The following is a 19,580-nucleotide window of genomic DNA, read 5'->3' as shown; positions in this document are numbered from 1 at the left end:
AGTTAACTGCATTCAGATCTCTTGATGCTCAAAACCTGTCAATTTCTATCAGCTTTTGATCTATCAAGTTGATATTCAGTCAAGTAGATGTCAAACTTGACACATAAACAACAGCTTTAATAAACAGAGAGACAAGATGTAGGGTTTTTAGCTGCTGCCACAACACAAAGTCTATAGATGCTGAAGTTGTCAGTATTAATTATCAAATCATTCAGGGTAGATGACAGCCAGATGCTCTATTCATTTTTGTGGACTTAGTGAACATGATAAGACAAGCCAGATGCTCTATTTTTAATTAACAGTAATCCATGATTAGCAACAGTTTCTTTCACTAATTTTCAGTTAACAGCAATCCATGATTTTTTTTAGCTAAAACTATTGATGATTTTTTGTTGGGTGACCTATTAGATCTGGAATGGAAGCTCACATAAGTTGAGCTGATTTTTGTCCATATGAAAGCAGAGGACCATATGGTCTGTGGCCTTTTCATCCATATGAAAGTAGAGGCCCTTGAGTTTGCTGGGTTTTGTCTCCGACCATCGTGTCGTGATGATTTTGCAGGTACCCCGAGAGGCCCTTGAGTTTGCCAAAATGTCGATTAACTTCCGTTCCGGCAAATTCGGGCACTCCATATGTCCTATTTTCAGCAAAGGTCATGCTGAAATTTTCCGTGAATTTCAGCATGACTTTGCTAAAAATCGGACATATGGGGTACTTGCTACTAATGCATGGGCCGGGGTATCTTAGTACTTAATTAAGTAGGATCAACTGCCTCTTGTGTTATACATATTCTATTTGGATGGCACTGCTAACCCTTGACCATAAATACTTGAGATGAATGTAGCAAGCTTAAAGAAAGAAATGCTTTAAGGCCAACTCCACTGGGCCTGGCTGAAAATGCACAAGTGTGCATGACTAACAATATTCTATTGTAAAGCTAAACAGGAAAGAGGAACCACTCATCCTAACCATTTGCTCTCAAAATTACCACTTCACTTCTTACTACTGAAAATCTTAGACCATCTCCATTCACCAATAGCTCAAACCAGTTCGAAGGGCGTGTTTTCACCACACTGTGGGTTATCTTATTGGACCCAACGCAAGAGATGATGTAGTTTTGAATTATGAACATAGGATATGTCGTCATCGGACGATGAAAGTCTCCTGGGGGAGTGCGGCTGGTGCCACGACGATCGAGGTCTGTGCGACATGCCTCACCTGGACGATGATCGGCGCTTCAGCATTAAGCTCGAAGAGACCTTCAAAGTTGAAACGGTACACAACGATGACAAGTGTTATTTTCATAATTAAGAATGACTTCAAATATTTCAACGTGTAATTTTCATCTTTTACAATTCGAGTATAGCTTATCCCAGGCCATGGAAGACGCTATGTCTTGGAGAGGATGGATTTTGAAGACCATGAAATTTCTGAAACAAAGAAAATTCACTTAAGGACTCATCACGATGTGGATTTTGAAGTAAATCTGTATAATTCTGGGAGCGTAACCCATTTTGGTTGCAAAAATTGGGAAGCATTTTGCAAGATGTATGGTTTTGATGAGGGTATGCTTGTCACCATGGATCTTGGTGATCCTGACATCGACCAAGACAATATGGACATTTGGGTCCTTGTTGATACGCCTCCAGTTCTACCGCTATGTGAGTTTCTCAAACATAGTTAATTATTAACTAATTTATATTGTTTATTTCAAAATAGTTGACAACTTATTTCCATGGACAGCTTATTTTTATTGTTCAAAGAATGTGCGGAAGATGGTAGACAAAACCCACTACACCGATGGCTCTGAATTAACAACTTACAAGGAGAAAAATCATCTGGTCGAATTTTGTACTGACATTGAGAATTACAATATCTACAATCAAACTCCTCAACATTATGGTCAATACATGCCACTAGTGCATGTGTTCAACTACGGTAACTACCATGGAGATACCCTGGTAAGATTTTTTTTTACTATTACGACATCCGTGCATCTTTTGCATACTTCTAAAACTAGTATATCATTGCTAACTATGAAGTTATTACTATGTTTTTCAACAGATAATCCCAGAGAATTGTGTGCCTCATTTGATGTATCAGAAATGTAGTCTTAATGTTTTGAACGTACAGCCAAGTCATCCTACGAATCTCAACTGTCCATACGAGATTTCTAAAAGAAGTGGAGACATGAAAATCAAAGGATGGAAAAAATGTATGGACAGTCGTAAGGAGGTTCTTGGAAGCAAAAGGAAGCGAAGCGCAAGAATTGGAGACAGGATGATCTCCATTCTCCATAATGGAGAGTCAGGGTTTATATTGTTTTATGTCCTGCCTAATACTGATGATCATGTGCTAAGAACAATTAAGTAGGGTTGGTTCGATGACTATCAAGATAATGATCGTATGACTTGTTATTAATAACGAGTAGAAGTTGTATGATGATGATTAGTAGGACTTGTTAGGATTAGTATTACTTCCGACAAACTCGCTACTCGCGGTCTCGAGACTTCTAATGTTCTATCTTTGTTCGGTCTTTTGAATTCGGAGACTAATATGATGATTTGTATTCGGAGACTAATCTTCTATTGTATTCGATGAATCTGCTGTTGCTGTGTGGTGTTGTCTAAATTCTGTCCAATAATATATTTTGTAACCTGTGAAAATATCATAAAAGAAAAAAATCCCTAATATTCATACTAGTGGCGCACCACTCAAGACATTAATGGCGCATTGTAAAAATGACACTAATGGCGCATCATCCACTAGTGCGCCATTAGGCCTTGTACAATGGGAGATGCTTAGAGGGGTGCTTAGAAAAATAAACCGAGAATTTCTGAAGCACCGGTGCCTATTTTTATAAGAGAGACGCTTAGTTAAGCGTCTACCCTGTACAAATAAGCACCGGTGCTTAAGAAAAGTCTGGTTTATTTCTCTAAGCATCTTCCCTAAGCACCTCCCATTGTACAAGGCCTTAATATGCCAAAGCACATGAGTACATATGGCCCCCTGGGAGGCATTCTAATGGCGCACTGTGGGCTATACTAATGGCGCACTGCGTGGTGCGTGTAACACCCTGGATATGATTTACCTAATATGTAATCCAACTCTTGCCGTTTCCGGCGTTAAGTTATTTTATTTTCTCGGGTTCGGGTTTTTGTCTCCGTGTGTTGTTATCGTTGTCATGCATCTCATATCATTTCATCATGTACATTGCATTTGCATACATGTTCATCTCATGCATCCGAGCATTTTTCCCGTTGTCCGTTTTGCATTCCGGCGCTCCGTTCTCCTCCGGTGGTCATTTCTACCTTTCTTTCGTGTGTGGGGATTAAACATTTCCGGATTGGACCGAGACTTGCCAAGCGGCCTTGTTTTACTACCGGTAGATCGCCTGTCAAGTTTCGTACCATTTGGACTTTGTTTGATGCTCCAACGGTTAACCGAGGGACCGAAAAGGCCTCGTGTGTGTTGCAGCCCAACACCCTTCCAATTTGGCCCAAAACCCACCAAAACCCTCTCCATCATCTAGATCGTTCGATCACGATCGCGTGGCCGAAAACCGCACCTCATTTGGACTCTCCTAGCTCCTCCTATGCCTATATAAAGACCCCCTCCGAAATTCCCCTTCTCCTCCCTCCGAAACCCTAGTCCCCTTCGTCTCCACGCGCCAGCGGACATTTTTCTGTCCGGCCAGACACGTCCGAATCTGCCGCCGCCGCCACGTGGCGCTCCGCCATTCGCCCGCCGTGCCGCCCCACTTCACCGGCCCGCCTGGCCCGAGGAGGGCCCCCGAGGCCCGCGCCTCGCCGCCGCCCACCCGGCTCGCCTCGTCGCCTCTTCCCCGCGTCCGGTGCCGTCTCCACCGGATCCGGCCGCCACAGGCCATTGCCGGCCGCCGCCGGAGCCCCAAGTCCGATGACCGCGCCCTCAAGTCCGGCGTCCCGCGCCGCTAAGCGCGCCGGCGAGCGCCGCCGCGTCCGCCCTCCTCGACGTCCGCGCCGGATCCGGCGACTCCGACCCCTCCGGCGAGCTTCCTCCCTCCGGTGAACAGTGATTTCGGCCATGCTCGAAGTCCGTGCTCCGGCGAGACCCAGATCCAGATCTGGAAAACCCTAGGGGTTGACCTTTTTCCCCCAAGTTCCCAGATTATTTTGCATACTTTGACCTGCTACATCTCCGCATCCGTAGCTCCGTTTTGGGCATATAGCATATCAAAATGTTCGCCTCAGAGAGCACATCATTTCATCTCATTGAATCATTTTTATTTGAGTTTATCTTGATGCCCAAAATGCTGTTGGAAGAATGCTATTTGAGATAATTGTCAGATCTGCTGCTCCAATTAGATATTTGTCATTTTTGCCATGATTATTGTGTGTATGATATGCCCCTGAGCTCTACATGTGTTTTGTTATATGTTTTGCCATCTATCCAGAGGTGCAACCCATGTATTTTTGTGATGTGTGTGGTGACTAGCACAAGCTTGTAAAGTGGTGCATTCGTTAATGCTGATTTCAGGGACTTAGCATTTTCACTAAGTCCTTGATCTGTTTATCTCAATATGCCATATGTTCATGTTGTTTCCTAGTGATCCGTGCCTCTTTTGAGGATGATCAGTAAGGATGATTTGTTAATATTGTAGGGCTCTATCCATCCATGTCTTTGTTTGCAATTATGGAGCAACCTAGATTGAGTCAATCGAGCTCTACTTTTGTCATTTCATGAATCTGGGCAGATTGTCTACTTGTTAGCGATTTTGCCGAGGATATTGTAGTTGATCCGTGCATGCTATATTATTGTTCTTGCCATTTCTAGCTTGTATAATGTGTATTCTTGATGGGTGTATGCTTAGATTGTCATGAATTGCTCTGTAGTGAGTGCATCGAGCTCGTAAACATGCCTACTTGATATCTGATTTGCATGCTCCAGTTTTTCACTAAGTCTGTGATCTGATTATGTTTTTGCCATGTTCACATGCTTGCAAATGTATTTTCTGATCCCTTTTGGCTCAAGGTCACTAAGGGACTTTTGTTAAGCTCTTTGAGTAGCTCCATGCCATGCTTTATTTTTCCATGTTCAGGTCCCGTAGCATATAGTTTTCATGCTCCAAAGTGGGCTACCTGATCTGAAATTCCAAACAAGTGTTAATTTCACTAAGTCTGAAATCTGTGTACCAAATGCATTTTTGCCATGCTTGTTTCAACCTGTTAATGGATGAATTGGCCGTAGCTCAGTGTTCATATTTTGTTAAGCATCATGAATGGATCCCTGCCATGTATTTTGTTGTCATGTTTGGGTGCTGTAGCATGTTCATCTTGTTGAATTTAGTTGGCTACTTGCTGTATATTGCAGACCGGTGCCATATTTGAATTGTTTGCCATTTTCAAACCGTGACTCCGATTCCGGCGTTCTTTATATCGTTTTCAAGCGATTTCATCTCACCTTTCCAGTGGCACACTTGGTTTTCCAAGTTGAGGCCAGGTTCATTCATTCTTTGTCAAGTCTTGCATATGCATCACATATCGCATCCCGCATAGCATATCATGTTTGCATCATGTTGTTTGAGCTTTGCACATGGTTGATTGTGTTCCGTTTGCTTGTTTGTATTGTTTGGGTAGAGCCGGGAGACGAGTTCGCTAACGAGGAGCCCGTTGAGTTTGCTTTCGAGGATCCAGTCAACTCTGACAACTTTGCAGGCAAGATGATCATACCCTCGAAATCACTACTATCTTTGCTTTGCTAGATGCTCGCTCTTTTGCTATGTCTATGCTACGATTCCTACCACTTGCTTATCATTCCTCCCAAATTGCCATGTCAAACCTCTAACCCACCATGTCCTAGCAAACCGTTGATTGGCTATGTTACCGCTTTGCTCAGCCCCTCTTATAGCGTTGCTAGTTGCAGGTGAAGATTGGAGACCGTTCCTTGTTGGAACATTATTTACTTGCTGGGATATCATTATATTATCTTGTTATCTTTATGCATCTATATACTTGGTAAAGGGTGGAAGGCTCGGCCTTTTGCCTAGTGTTTTGTTCCACTCTTGCCGCCCTAGTTTCCGTCATATCGGTGTTATGTTCCTGGATTTTTGCGTTCCTTACGCGGTTGGGTTATAATGGGAACCCCTTGATATTTCGCCTTGAATAAAGCTTTTCCAGCAATGCCCAACCTTGGTTTTACCATTTGCCACCTAGCCTCTTTTTCCCTTGGGTTTCCGGAGCCCGAGGGTCATCTTATTTAAACCCCCCCGGGCCAGTGCTCCTCTGAGTGTTGGTCCGACCGAGTAGACTACGGGGCCACCTCGGGGCAACTTGAGGGTTGGTTTTACTCGTAGGATGTCTCATCTGAGTGTGCCCTGAGAACGAGATATGTGCAGCTCCTATCGGGATTTGTCGGCACATTCGGGCGGTGTTGCTGGATTTGTTTTAACTTGTCGAAGTGTCTTGTAGAACCGGGATACCGAGTCTGATCGGAATGTCTCGGGAGAAGGTCTATTCCTTTGTTGACCGTGAGAGCTTGTCATGGGCTAAGTTGGGACTCCCCTGCAGGGATTTGAACTTTTGAAAGTCGTGCCCGCGGTTATGGGCAGATGGGAATTTGTTAATGTCCGGTTGTAGATAACTTGAACCTTAACTTAATTAAAATGAATCAACCGTGTGAGTTACCGTAATGGTCTCTTCTCAGCGGAGTCCGGAAAGTGAACACGGTGTTGGAGTAATGCTTGCCACAGGTTGCTCTCTAATTACTCGTTTGCGCTTTGCCTTTCTCTTCTTGCTCTCTTTTGCGAATAGGTTAGCTACCTTCGCTTGCTGCAGCTCCACATATTTTACCTTGCCCTACCTATAAGCTTAAATAGTCTTGATCGCGAGGGTGCGAGATTGCTGAGTCCCTGTGGCTCACAGATTTCTTCCAAACCAGATGCAGGGCCTGACGACTCCATTTCAGATGACGCGCTTGAGCTCAAGTGGGAGTTCGACGAGGACTCACGTCGTTACTATGTGTCTTTCCCTGATGATCAGTAGTGGTGCCCAGTTGGGGCGATCGGGACCGTGTCACATGTTGGGTTGGTCTTTTATTTTGGCGCCGTAGTCGGGCCATGAGTGTTTGATCGATGTAATGCTATTTATATACTTTGATTGACGTGGCGAGTGTAAGCCAACTATGTATCTCCCCTTTTATTATCTATATATTACATGAGATCTTGTGAAGATTGCCTAACTTGCGACATTGCTTTCAATACGGTTATGCCTCTAAGTCGTGCCTCGACACGTAGGAGATATAGCCGCATCGAGGGCGTTACAGTGCGCCATTAGTACACCAGGTACTAATGGCGCACCAATGGTGCGCCATTAGTATTTAATTCTAATGACGTGGTGCTAGTGGCGCACCAGTAGTGCGCCATTAGTAGGCAAAACTGGTGCGCCACTAGCATGCCTTTTTCTAGTAGTGTCACCTTCATCGAAATACTGACATATTAATTTTTGTTCATAATGGCGGACCCGATTCACTCGTGAGAGAGGTAAACAAATTTAGGAAATATAACTTGAAAAAGTATATAATGAATGAATCCCACATTGTCGATCTGAGCCGGATGAAATTATAATTTTATTTATTTATTTATATTGAACGCTTTTACTTTTTATATAACTCGTTCTCTAACCATATGACCTACATTGGTATATTTTATTGTTATATTTAGAGAAACTAACTAGAGGAATCTTGTTAGATATCCAGTTAATTGTGTGTACAATTATGATGTCTATACTTGCTAATACACTTGCATGAAATTTAAACTACATTGTAGAAATGTAGTGCTAGTTATTTCGTGTCTCTAACAACATCATTTGTTAAGCCGATTACCCCTAAATAAAAGTTAATTGAAAAAGGTGTCATGTGTCTACAAATTAATTTGTGCCACTTAGATGAACTATCGCTGTATGTATATGCTGGCCTCTATTAGTGTTCTCAAACATCTTGATAGAGAACTCCATAGTCTAACAAATATCTTGATAGAGGTTATACATTATATCTATCTTAGGTAAATGTAAACTGATTGCATTCTATAATAGATAAGTTGTCTCAAAGGATTTGGCCGTGTTCATTGGCATTGCTTGTATAACTGTCCTTTAGTGCCAAATATGTCTTTCATGTTTTCGGATTTAATGGTGTACCTGCTACCTTGACTTTTGACTTGAAAACCATTATGTTAGAAGTTACATATGCACAACTCTTTCAAACAAATGATATTTTTAGTTGTATTGACTTCATGTGTGACGTATTGATTCAATAAGAACTCCCTTTACACATATTAAAACCATATGCACACGGTATTGTTCAACCATATCACACAACAAGTTTACCCCCCCCCCCCCCTAAGTACGAATGGGACTCTACAAAGAAAAGAGCCTTGCTGAGCGCCTTTGTTGCCATGCATGTCAGAGAATAAATGTCAAACATGATATGATGCCCTATTACAATGGCAACACAACATAGTCACAGACTCCCAATAGCTTCTGTTTCCCTTTCTTCTCAAAGAAGCTGATATTCTTCAACATCAACATGATACGAGGCCCTATTACAATGGCAACACAACAGTCACAGACACCCAATAGGTTCGTATTTCCCTTTCATCTCAAAGATGCTGATATTCTTCAACATCAACATGATATGAGGCCCTGTTATAATGGCAACACAACACTTTGTTTTATCTATCAACATCAACATCATTAGAAGTTAATGCTGACTGACCGGATCTGAGACACACCAGCTGAACTATTTGATGCATATAATCTCCAGCATGTCTATAAACTAGACATTAAGGTGAACGTATCTGAATTTTCTCTCAACTGCCCTTCTTCAGATCTTTTGCCATACACCACTTGTAGGTGTTAATGACTTGGAACTGTATAAAACATTTAAACAAATAATGTAAATATATTACATGGGTGCTAAGATTATAGAAAACTCTTGATATTTATCGGTTGGTTACTCATGGGCATCAGCCACCTCCAACGATTGCCACGCGTCCCGGTGGCCCCATGCACCGCTTCTCCCACCTCGGCCTTATCCCCGCGCATGAAGGCATCGCCCAACCACACAATTCTCCAACTCTTGTGTTGACCTAGCCTCGCGTGCATCTTCTAGATTCCGCTCATTCCTCCCTTGACAATCTACTTCACTGACGAATAGGCATGAAAACAAAGAGGAAACGGATGAAACTGAGTGCTACCACATTTGTTTCCACTATTTTGTAGAAGCAGAAATGAATACAGAAACCCATGATGAATACAGAAATAGATACTCCTAGAAACAGACATGGAGCAAATACAGGGCGGACACGGAAATAGAAGTGGGCGTCGATTGAAACTTTTAAACCCCTTGAGTCATAGAGAAATAAACACACACAAAAAACAAATATTATGAAATGTTACCATGGCTACAAAATAATATGGTTATGTTAACAACTTAGCATAGTATTATAGTAGTAGTGACAATTGTGTATAGGGTCTAGTTGAGTAGGTATGTGGTACTAGAAGTTGGAGCTCAGATGATCCATTCTGCTCACTGTGTCATTGTGTTGTTTGGTGATCAGGCTACAAAGTAGCCATAGGCCTATACTAAAAACGGAAATTCCATATTCATGGAAACAGAAAGTTTTGTTTCCACCGGAAAACACCGTTCCATTTTTGTTTTTGTTTTCGCACAAGTAATTCCATTTTCCTTTCTGTTTTGCAAATTTCTGTCTTCATTTTCATATTTCCTCTCCATTTTCATTTTTTTCTCCTGAAAAATGAAAAGTGTCCACTCCATTTCCATCCCTCCCGAACAAGGCAGCAATCGGCGTTACAACGAAGACAAGTTTGGTGGTGCGCCCGACTGCTGCAATGGCCCGTTGGGAGATGATGCCCGTTGCAAGGACGGCCACCGCAAGAGACCACTGGCGCTGCAATGGGTTTGCACGGCGGTGCTGCAGCGGATGGAGGGTTGCCGGCCCTGCGAGCAACGACCGCGACGGGAGGCCGTGCTTCACATCAAGAGACACTGCTGCAGCAAAAGGGAATGACGTTGGGGTGCTTCAGGCCAGGCCTACCATGAGATTTGCTGCCCCAAGCTCCTCTTTACTGCTCGTTGGAGATGGCGGTGCTGCGACGCAGCACTGTCAGATGTGCCGCAACGCGGAGAGCGGCGCCAGCGCTGCCACACATCACTCGTAGATGGCTGTCGGCGTTGCGATGCAGCATCGCTGGCACTGCAAGCTGGATGGGGTGAGGTCACCGGTAGCACTCATCCACGGCCGGGCACTACAATCACTGGTAGAAAAAGGGCCTGTTGTCCCGGTTCATAAGGGCCTTTTGTCCCGGTTCTTGAACCGGGACTAAAGGGTCGGTACTAATGCCCTGTCCCTTTAGTCCCGGTTCAATCCAGAACTGGGACAGATGGGCCTCCACATGGCCTGTGCGCGGAGCCCAGGCAGGAGACCCTTTGGTCCCGGTTGGTGGCACCAACCGGGATCAATAGGCATCCACGCGTCAGCATTTCTGTGACTAGGGTTTTTGTTTTTTTTTGAAAGGGGGGGGGGGTTGGGGGGTTAATTTAGGTGTTTCATATATTGTGTTAGCTAGCTATAATTAATAGAGAGAAGTGTCCTCTCTTACGTCCGTGCTTGGTCGACGCTACGTACTATACATACGTATAGAGAGGACTAGACACGCTAGCTAGCTAGTAAGCAAACGAAGGAAACAGAAGATCGTCATGAACATATATGCATACAGAGAGAAGTGACATCGACCACCTCTCCTTCTCCGAGAGATTGGTCGAACAACAAGTTCTCGTATATCTATCCGACACTACCGGCTACATATATACAATAATTATCTCTTACAAATATAATCATACGGACTCAGGGTCCACATAGTATTCTCCGTCTTCAGGGATCACGTGGTCAAGAAAGAATGCCGCCAATTCCTCTTGAATTGCTCGCATGCGAGCTGGTGCTAGGAGTTCATCCCGCTTTCGAAACATCTAATTTAAAAAAGGGGGTCAATACATATATATATATATATATATATATATATATATATATATATATATGAATGAAACTCAACACAAATGATGGTAATAAAATAAAATTGTGAATGTTGTTATTTACGTACTTCATATTGTTCGTCAGTGTAGCCCCGCTCACAGGTCGTGTGGCGGATGGACTCGCAAACGTAGTATCCACAGAAATCATTCCCTTGTTCCTGCCACAACCACTTTACAAGAAATAGAGGTCAATCAAACTCATAAGCAAGAATGCCAAATGGTATTGATGAAACTAGCGCTTGAATGACTAGTAGATGCGCGGAACATGCTACTATAGTACTTACTTTCGGGTGTGTCTAAATTGCAGCTCCTTCAGCAGTCCCGGAGCTTTTCTGGTGAATTTTCTCCAAACCCTGCCGGACAAAGAAAACAATTACTTGATATATCAGGAAATTAACAAAGTTGCTGATATGGTGGATAATGATCGATTAAACTTACTTCTCGAGTATTTGAGTCATGTCTGCATAGTCCTGGGGATCTTTTCGTCTTGAGTCTAAGACGGTTACTAGTCCCTGCTCAAGCTTAATCTCTAGGAGAATATAGTGGAAACCGCACACGCATGCATAACTCATCAATTACATTACTATAACCTTGACTAATATATAAGGGAAACCGAATACGCACAAGACAGTAACACTCACTTGAAGTTGTAAGGAAAGAGTATTATATCTTTGTTTTCATTTATTACCAACGATCGTAGCAAGTTGGCCTCGGTAGCTGCGGCATGAAATTTAACCTGAGTTGTATCTATGAGATATGTGTTAATGAACCAAATATCACCGACTTGTCTTTTCTTCAATTCGGCGATCTTCAATCTGCATAATATAGTGAGGATGATTATAAATACATGCAATGAAAGAGTTGAGCTATATAGAGAGACTTAATGACAGAAGTAGTACTACTTACAGACAGTAGCAGGCGACCGTTGTTTTATCGAGGGCCAATTGATTGAAAAACTGATAGAACTCCTCAAATGGAATAGGCAACAGTTCAATTCCAACGAGGTCATGCTCCTTTTTAACTTTCACATACAAAGTACTCCTCCCCCCAGAGTCTCTGTAGATTTTCAAGTACCAATCATGCAATCTTCGCATCATTGTTGATAGAGATCTTTCATCTTTGACGAGAGGCTTCCTGTACTCGTATCTTTGTATCTGCACCTCCATGGGTTCATAATGTACATCGTCGGGCAGGTAATCTGCAAGATTGCTATAACCGGGCACCATCCTCGGATCATTAGCGACGTTGTGGCTAGGCACCTTGAGCGGGGGGCACGATTGCTTCGCTTGTTCGCCGAGCTGGGCAATTTGTTTCCCAACTCGTCATTCTTTCAGCCTTTGATCACTGACAGTACTTCCCGACCGCTCTGCTTCGGCAAATTCCTTTCCAATAATGCGCTCATAGTTTCCTTTCGGCGGAGACTTGGGTGGTTTTGTCAGGGCAGCCAGAGTGCACTTCGCTTTCACCGGATCTACCTTCTCCTCCGGACGTGGATGTCTCTTTGCTTTCAACCCTTGAAACCAGTCATCCACTTCGGTTCGTGCGATCTCGGCGTTCTCCTCCAGGGTCCTCTCGTATGGTAACTTCTCTAGAGTCTTCAGAGAAGGACCGAATCTGTATGTCCTCCCGCCTCTGGCTGTACTGCTAGACGCCGGCCGAGCAGACGGAGCGGTTGTCTTCTTTACTTGCTTACGAGGCGGAGGAGAAGGACTATGACGCGCCGGAGCAGACGGAGCGGCGGCAGGTCTCTTCCGCCCTTGTTGACGAGGCGGAGAAGGAGGAGGCTGGCTGCTCGGGCGCGTCGGCGCAGGCGGAGAAGGAGGCGGAGTGCCGCCACGCGCTGGAGAAGGAGCCGGTCGAGTGCCTTGATTGTCACTCGCCGGAGGAGGAGGCGGTGGAGGAGGCGGAGTGCCCTGACTCGCCAGAGGAGGAGGCGGTGGAGGAGGCGGAGTGCCCTGACTTGCCAGAGGAGGAGGAGGCGTCCAGTTCGGAAGGTTGATGAGCTCCTTCCGCCATAGGCATGGAGTCTTCATAGCAGACCCCAGCCTAGTGTCCCCTTCACCGGTAGGGTGGTCAAGCTGGAGGTCCTCAAATCCCTCCGTTATTTCATCCACCATCACCCTAGCATATCCTTCTGGAATCGGCCGGCAGTGAAAAGTTACGCCGGGTTCAGTAGGATAAACAGAGCCAACAACCGCCTTGACCTTTAAATTCATCCATTGCGTCATAAGGTGGCAATTTTGAGACTCCGTGATAGCATCCACGGGATAGCTGGCAGGAGCCATCAAGGCATGCTCCGGCTGAAGCAGCTCGGTGGAAGCCACGCTGCTTCTCCGCTGAGATGGCGGGGTAGCTTCGGGGGAAGCTTCAGCAGTACGTTTGCTGTGATTTGCTTCTCATTCCTCTATCGCTTGTACCCTTGCTTGCAGCGCCTGCATTCGGGTCTGCTGCACTTTTTTCCTCCTCTCATGGGATTTGTAACCGCCAGCGTCCGAAAACCCAACCTTCCATGGAATGGAGCCTGGCGTGCCTCGTGTCCGTCCAGGGTGTCGTGGAATTGTCACGGCAGATGTCCTTAGTGTCAGGACTTAGTCGCGAGGCCAACGCATCTATGTGGTAGCTTGAGAGGGGTTGAGCGGGACGAGAGACGCGATGTTTTACGCAGGTTTGGCCCCTCACGGTGGAGGTAAAAGCCTACATCCTGCTTCATTGATATTGATGATGATGACCACGGTTACAAGAGTGCTCTATCTCGAGAGCTATTGTCTAAACCTAACTTGTCCAATTTGTGGAACTTGTCCCTCTTGTCCCTTTTGGGGAGCCCTGCCCCTCCTTATATATGTTGGAGGGGTGGGTTACATGTAGAGTCCTATTAGGATTAGGACTAGTCTATCTCTAATACAAACCAGATACAAGTCCAGGTCTTAACTCCTTGTAAGATAATATTCCTCCTGCCTTCCTCTTAAACCGGCCCACCATTAAACGTGAACCGGCCTTCTGGGTCTTGGGCCTTGTCATCTGTCTGTCCCGCACGCCGGATCACCAGTGAGTCATAATGACCAGGTGGGTTGCTTGTAAACCGCCAGGTCAAAGCGGGTCGCCAGTAACTCGCCAAGTGTCAGCGGGGTCTTCAGATAATCCGCCAAGTCCGGCCGGGATTTCTTCTGGCCGGTTTGCACCGCGGGGTATATCCCCGACATTAGCCCCCAAGTTTAGCTTGGATTTATTCATGGTAAACTTATGCTGCAAAATAAACACAAGAACAAATTTGACAGGTTATGCTCCGGGTTAAGAATTTTTGTAAACCGGCACCTGATCATCCTTAAGTCCTTGTTATTTCCTCCTTCTGGGAAATCCGGGTCAACAGACCAGCTTCATAATCAATTTGCCAACATTGGCTTGTCACCGAGAAATATTGTGAAGAATAAATCCTTTGACTCAGCTCCGCCTGTTTACGAAATATGGGTCTAAAAATACTTATCTGATATTCAGCCGGTTTGAAGATGTAAAACTTGCCGGTTTAATATTACCAAAATGGCCGGTTTATAAATATTGATGGCGCCGGGTCATAATTGTTGTCGACACCGGGTCATGTAATTGATCTTCCTGATTTGCTCAAAACTAATAAAATGAAGATGTTCCTCCTTTATATGCATAATACCTGTAGCCCCCAAGTCTTAAGAGGAGAACATAGTGATAACTTAAGACTTGCTCCAATAAGTGCTTCAATCTTGAAGAAATCCGGTTTGTTCATCTCAATCATATAAACTGAATACTCCATATATGTAGCCCCCAAGTGCCGGGTTGTCATGCTTGCAGCAACCTGAGACTTGTAATTGCTTATAAAAACTTCAATCAGTGTAGCCCCCAAGGGCCGACTTAGTAAGATAATACTGAACCGGGACTTGATATATACTTTAATAAAAATAACATCTTATAATGTAGCTTCCATCGTAGGGCTTGAACCCACGTCCACAAGGTTAAGAGCTTTGTGCTTTACCAACTGAGCAATGAATCCTTCAATATTATGGACGAAAATTTGTGTACCTTGAATTGTTGACATGAGCAATTGGTAGCCCCCAAGGGCCGGCTCATTATAATATGATGAGTCGGGTCTTCAATAAGACTAGTAAAAATGACTTTGCATTAGCACCCAAGTGTCATGATGCATGCTTGCAGCGACATGAGACTTTCATGTAATCTCGATTTGAATAATATAACCCCCAAGTGCCTGGTTGTAAGCCTGCAGCGACTCGGGACTACCCCTTCCATTGTAGAATAAATCATATCCTTTGATAAAAGAGTAGACATTGCGCTATAGCGACTTTGAAAATCTTAATAATAAAAATCCAGCCATGTTGGCTATTCAAGATAATATAACCCGGTATGAAAACCTTATTCATTCAATATCGTAATGAAATTTCAGCCAAGTTTGGCTATTTGAATAATATAACCCAATGATTTATAAGCGCATGATTCCAATGGCGCAATCCAAATATATACTGGCGACTTATTGTCCAAAGCCAGGCCGGTTTAATAAACACCGGATCATACTACCGGTTTAATAAACACCGGTGATCATGCTTTATTCAACCTGTTTCTGCATACAACAATTTTAAAGTGTCCTGAAGGTTTACCGCCGGACAGGTCATAATGCCCAACATATAACCTGGGTTTATATCCAAGGCTGCATTTAGAATAATCAAATATGAAATATATCATACCTGTGACATTGAATCACATCGTTGGTTTTACCAACTTTTTGTAGTAAGGGTGATAACCCAAATTTTGAGTACTGATAACTCCTTCCATATTGTGCCGGTTTATGATAAAACCGTGCCGGGTTGTGATAGACACCGTGTTACTCCATAAGAGGATGTTAACAACAAGGATCAAACCGGGCAAATAGTCTCCGGATTGACGTGAACTGTGTTCCGTCAATTGATTGGTTAAAAAACTTTGCCGGTTTAAAAAACGCAATAAAAAGCAAAAAAACCCTTCAAAGAAAAGTGTAAATCAAGTGCAATGACAAAACGTTGCAAAAAAGGTTTATTTGAGCTGATCAGATGGTGTTACCATGGCCGAACACGACCAAGCTCCCGTTAGGTGTAACTATGGTTCTAGTCAGCCAGGTCCCCAAATGAAACCGTGGCATTTATGCCGATCAAGTGGCATGGTCATGGTTCGGGTTCGACCAAGCCCCCAAGTGATTCTGTGGCCTTAGGCCGATCAAGAGGCATGAGTGGTTCAGACGTGACCAAGTCCCCAAGTGATCTGGTGGCTCTCGCCTATCAAGAGGTATGGTATTGGTTCGGACACGACCAATCCTCCAAGTGATATAACACAATGCTTTTAAAAAGCAAACTCAAGGGGTAAACCGGAGGCCGCTTTAGAACAACTCCGTGTAACCACACATGATGTAAAAGACCAGAGACCCCGCTTTATGAAGCAGAAGCCCCCATGTGATCAATAATATGTCAGGCCAGTAAGGTGGGATACCCATGTTTGAACCGCGCATCATGGCAACAGGTCCTCTTCGGCAATTTTTAACTTTTTGCAAGAGATGAATTCTTCTTGAACCAGGATCTTGAACCGGATATGGAGACCTTCAAAGCTTTGTGGGAGACATCTTTCCCTTGAACCGGATTTTAAACCGGAATCCTTCTTTTTAAGCCGGAAATTTTCCGACGGCCTTTAAATTTGCACCAATATGGCGGTTTAGGGTCCTGCATTAAACAATTTTGCAAACCGGAGTAATTGCTCTTTTAAAGAAGGCAATATAAAATATATTGGACGGGTTTCACCTGATATATCATGCCAGGGGTTATCCACCGTGGAGTTGATGATCACCGTGGTGAAACTGAAAACAATCACCGCCGAGTCGGCCGCGGGTGCTGACAGATATTTCGGCCGCGGCGTTTTAAACCGGTGTGGACGAGAGAGTCAGCCGTGGCGTTGTAAACCGGTGCGGTCGCGAGAGATGGCCACAACGCTGTAAGCCGGTGCGGTTGTTCGTTGAATAACGACGACCACCTGGGCCGAAAGATGTTGGCGTGCCTCCATCTCCGCGGTATAATATCACTTTTTGTCGCCCTGCATAAACAATATTGCAAACCAAGGCAAAGATAAACTTGTTTTTTGACAAAAACAACCTGTACTAATAAATCAAATTTGGATGGATATCACCTGATTTGTTTGGACGACGGATGACAAGGACGACCGCAGCATCAGAGGCGGCTCAGACAGACAAGTCGGCTGCGGCATTGTATGCCGGTGCGGACGGGAGAATCGGCCGTAGCGTTGTAAACCGACGCGCACGCGTGAACCGGCCGCGAGAGCGGACGGGTGAGCCAATCACAGGCGCAGTCCTGGCTAATTGATGTAAACCGGGTTGTACGGGCGGCAGCTTGTACGCGTCCATTCACCGTGTAATGTGGTACGGACGATCCCCGGGCAGGACGTTGCCAGCGCGTACTCCGTACCCATGGTATAAACCATGTTTTATAATGAATAATTGTCCTGCATATCATAATATCCGGTCCAAAGTAATTGTTCCCTTGATAAAAACGATATATACCAAGAAATTAGATTTAGATGGATATCACCTAATGTTTTTTATTCGGACAACGGATGATCTGTTTGTCGCGACAGAGGCGGTTTACGTGTCTGGCGACTCAATATGGTCCCGGCGGTTCAAGCAGAAACCCTCCGGGTTATTCTCCAGGTCTTTAAACGCCCGGCACGGGCGGTGCAGATGTATACGTTGCCTCCGACGCCGGTGCATGAGGATCGGATCATACCTTGGCCATGAGTCCGTTGACCTGTGTATAGCATAGCATAGCATATCGTGGAAAAAGCTTTGGATGATACTTAGTTGTACCAGTAAAAGTTTAGAAAAATAGCACCTGATTTGTTTGTATGGCAAATGATCCATATGTAATATCCATCAATAAATTTGAGAGTGAAGCGCGGCGGAAGGTGGAGCAGCGAAGACGATTTTGATGTGGCTGGGTGTGCAGTACTGCTGAACAAGGGCCGGCCCTCGGCGAGCGGTGACTTAACGCTGGCTGTAGCCGAAGCGGCTCATCGCGCAGCAAAGGGCTCAAAGCCGAGACGAGGCGAGTCAGCCCGCCGGCGGAGACAGCGTAAGCTGGCTGCATGTTAAAGCGGCGGCGACCGTTGACCACTGTGGTGACGTATCTGCTTCACGTGCACTACTACTTGAAGTAGTACCTTTCCTTCTATCTTTGCTCCATGCTCGTGGACGTAGCAGCAACAGCGTACACTGATACGCCTTGGGACTTGATGCGAGCGCCCGGATCATTGTTTCTTACATCCAACTTGTACTAGTAGCACTTGGTCCTTTTGAAAAAAGCTGGCAGCAAACCTAGGGTGCCACGCCATGCAATAATGATGCTCCGAGTTGGGTTTGGACACGAACGACAGAACCGCCAAAGTCTTTCGGTCTCGGCGAGTTGCAAGTCGTGTCGATTGATTTCAGATGCAAGATTTCGACCCTCAGCGACAACGGAAATTAATCCAGCCCCGATGGATCATCTGGTGGTATGCGTTGGCGCATAAACACGACCCTAATTTTCTCCTTTGATCTTTAAATCTTGTATACGTCGCTTTGATTGTTTGTTGATAATGTTGTCTTCTGCGTCGACTTCTTTTTCATCCGGAAAATTGCGAACTTCTCGATCCTTTTAGAAAAATCTCTTCAAGAACCCAACACCATCGTGTGCAGGCCCCACGGTGGGCGCCAACTGTCGTGGAATTGTCACGGTAGATGTCCTTAGTGTCAGGACTTAGTCGCGAGGCCAACGCATGTATGTGGTAGCTTGAGAGGGGTTGAGCGGGACGAGAGACGCGATGTTTTACCCAGATTTGGCCCCTCACGGTGGAGGTAAAAGCCTACATCCTGCTTCATTCATATTGACGATGATGACCACGGTTACAAGAGTGCTCTATCTCGAGAGCTATTGTCTAAACCTAACTTGTCTAATTTGTGGAACTTGTCCCTCTTGTCCCTTTTGGGGAGCCCTGCCCCTCCTTATATATGTTGGAGGGGCGGGTTACATGTAGAGTCCTATTAGGATTAGGACTAGTCTATCTCTAATACAAATCGGATACAAGTCCAGGTCTTAACTCCTTGTAAGATAATATTCCTCCTGCCTTCCTCTTAAACCGGCCCACCATTAAACGTGAACCGGCCTTCTGGGTTTTGGGCCTTGTCATCTGTCTGTCCCGCACGCCGGATCACCAGTGAGTCATAATGACCAGGTGGGTTGCTTGTAAACCGCCAGGTCAAGGCGGGTCGCCAGTAACTCGCCAAGTGTCAGCAGGGTCTTCAGATAATCCGCCAAGTCCGGCCGTGGTTAACTTCTGGCCGATTTACACCGCGGGGTATATCCCCGACACAGGGTGCTCAGGATTCCCGAGGGCCATTGTGAGCTCGTCGTTCTCTCTGTCTGGAAAGAACGTCCCTTGCTGCG

The 19,580-nt window shown here is 45.0% G+C and overlaps 1 long non-coding RNA gene across 1 annotated transcript; it reads left to right on the top strand.

The window, feature by feature from the left end:
* The first annotated feature begins 692 nt into the window (after window positions 1-692).
* LOC147973161 (uncharacterized) lies at window positions 693-2,569 on the top strand. The gene is made up of 3 exons (XR_015603572.1): window positions 693-1,661; window positions 1,744-1,961; window positions 2,065-2,569. It is a non-coding gene; the product is annotated as an uncharacterized LOC147973161 (long non-coding RNA).
* The last annotated feature ends 17,011 nt before the right edge of the window (window positions 2,570-19,580 follow it).

Source organism: Triticum urartu, chromosome 5A, assembly GCF_056163025.1.
Source record: "Triticum urartu cultivar PI428250 chromosome 5A, HENAU_Tu73, whole genome shotgun sequence".
NCBI classification, from domain to species: domain Eukaryota; kingdom Viridiplantae; phylum Streptophyta; class Magnoliopsida; order Poales; family Poaceae; genus Triticum; species Triticum urartu.
Note: the sequence above shows the minus strand (reverse complement) of the source record. Positions and strands in the feature narration are given on the sequence as shown.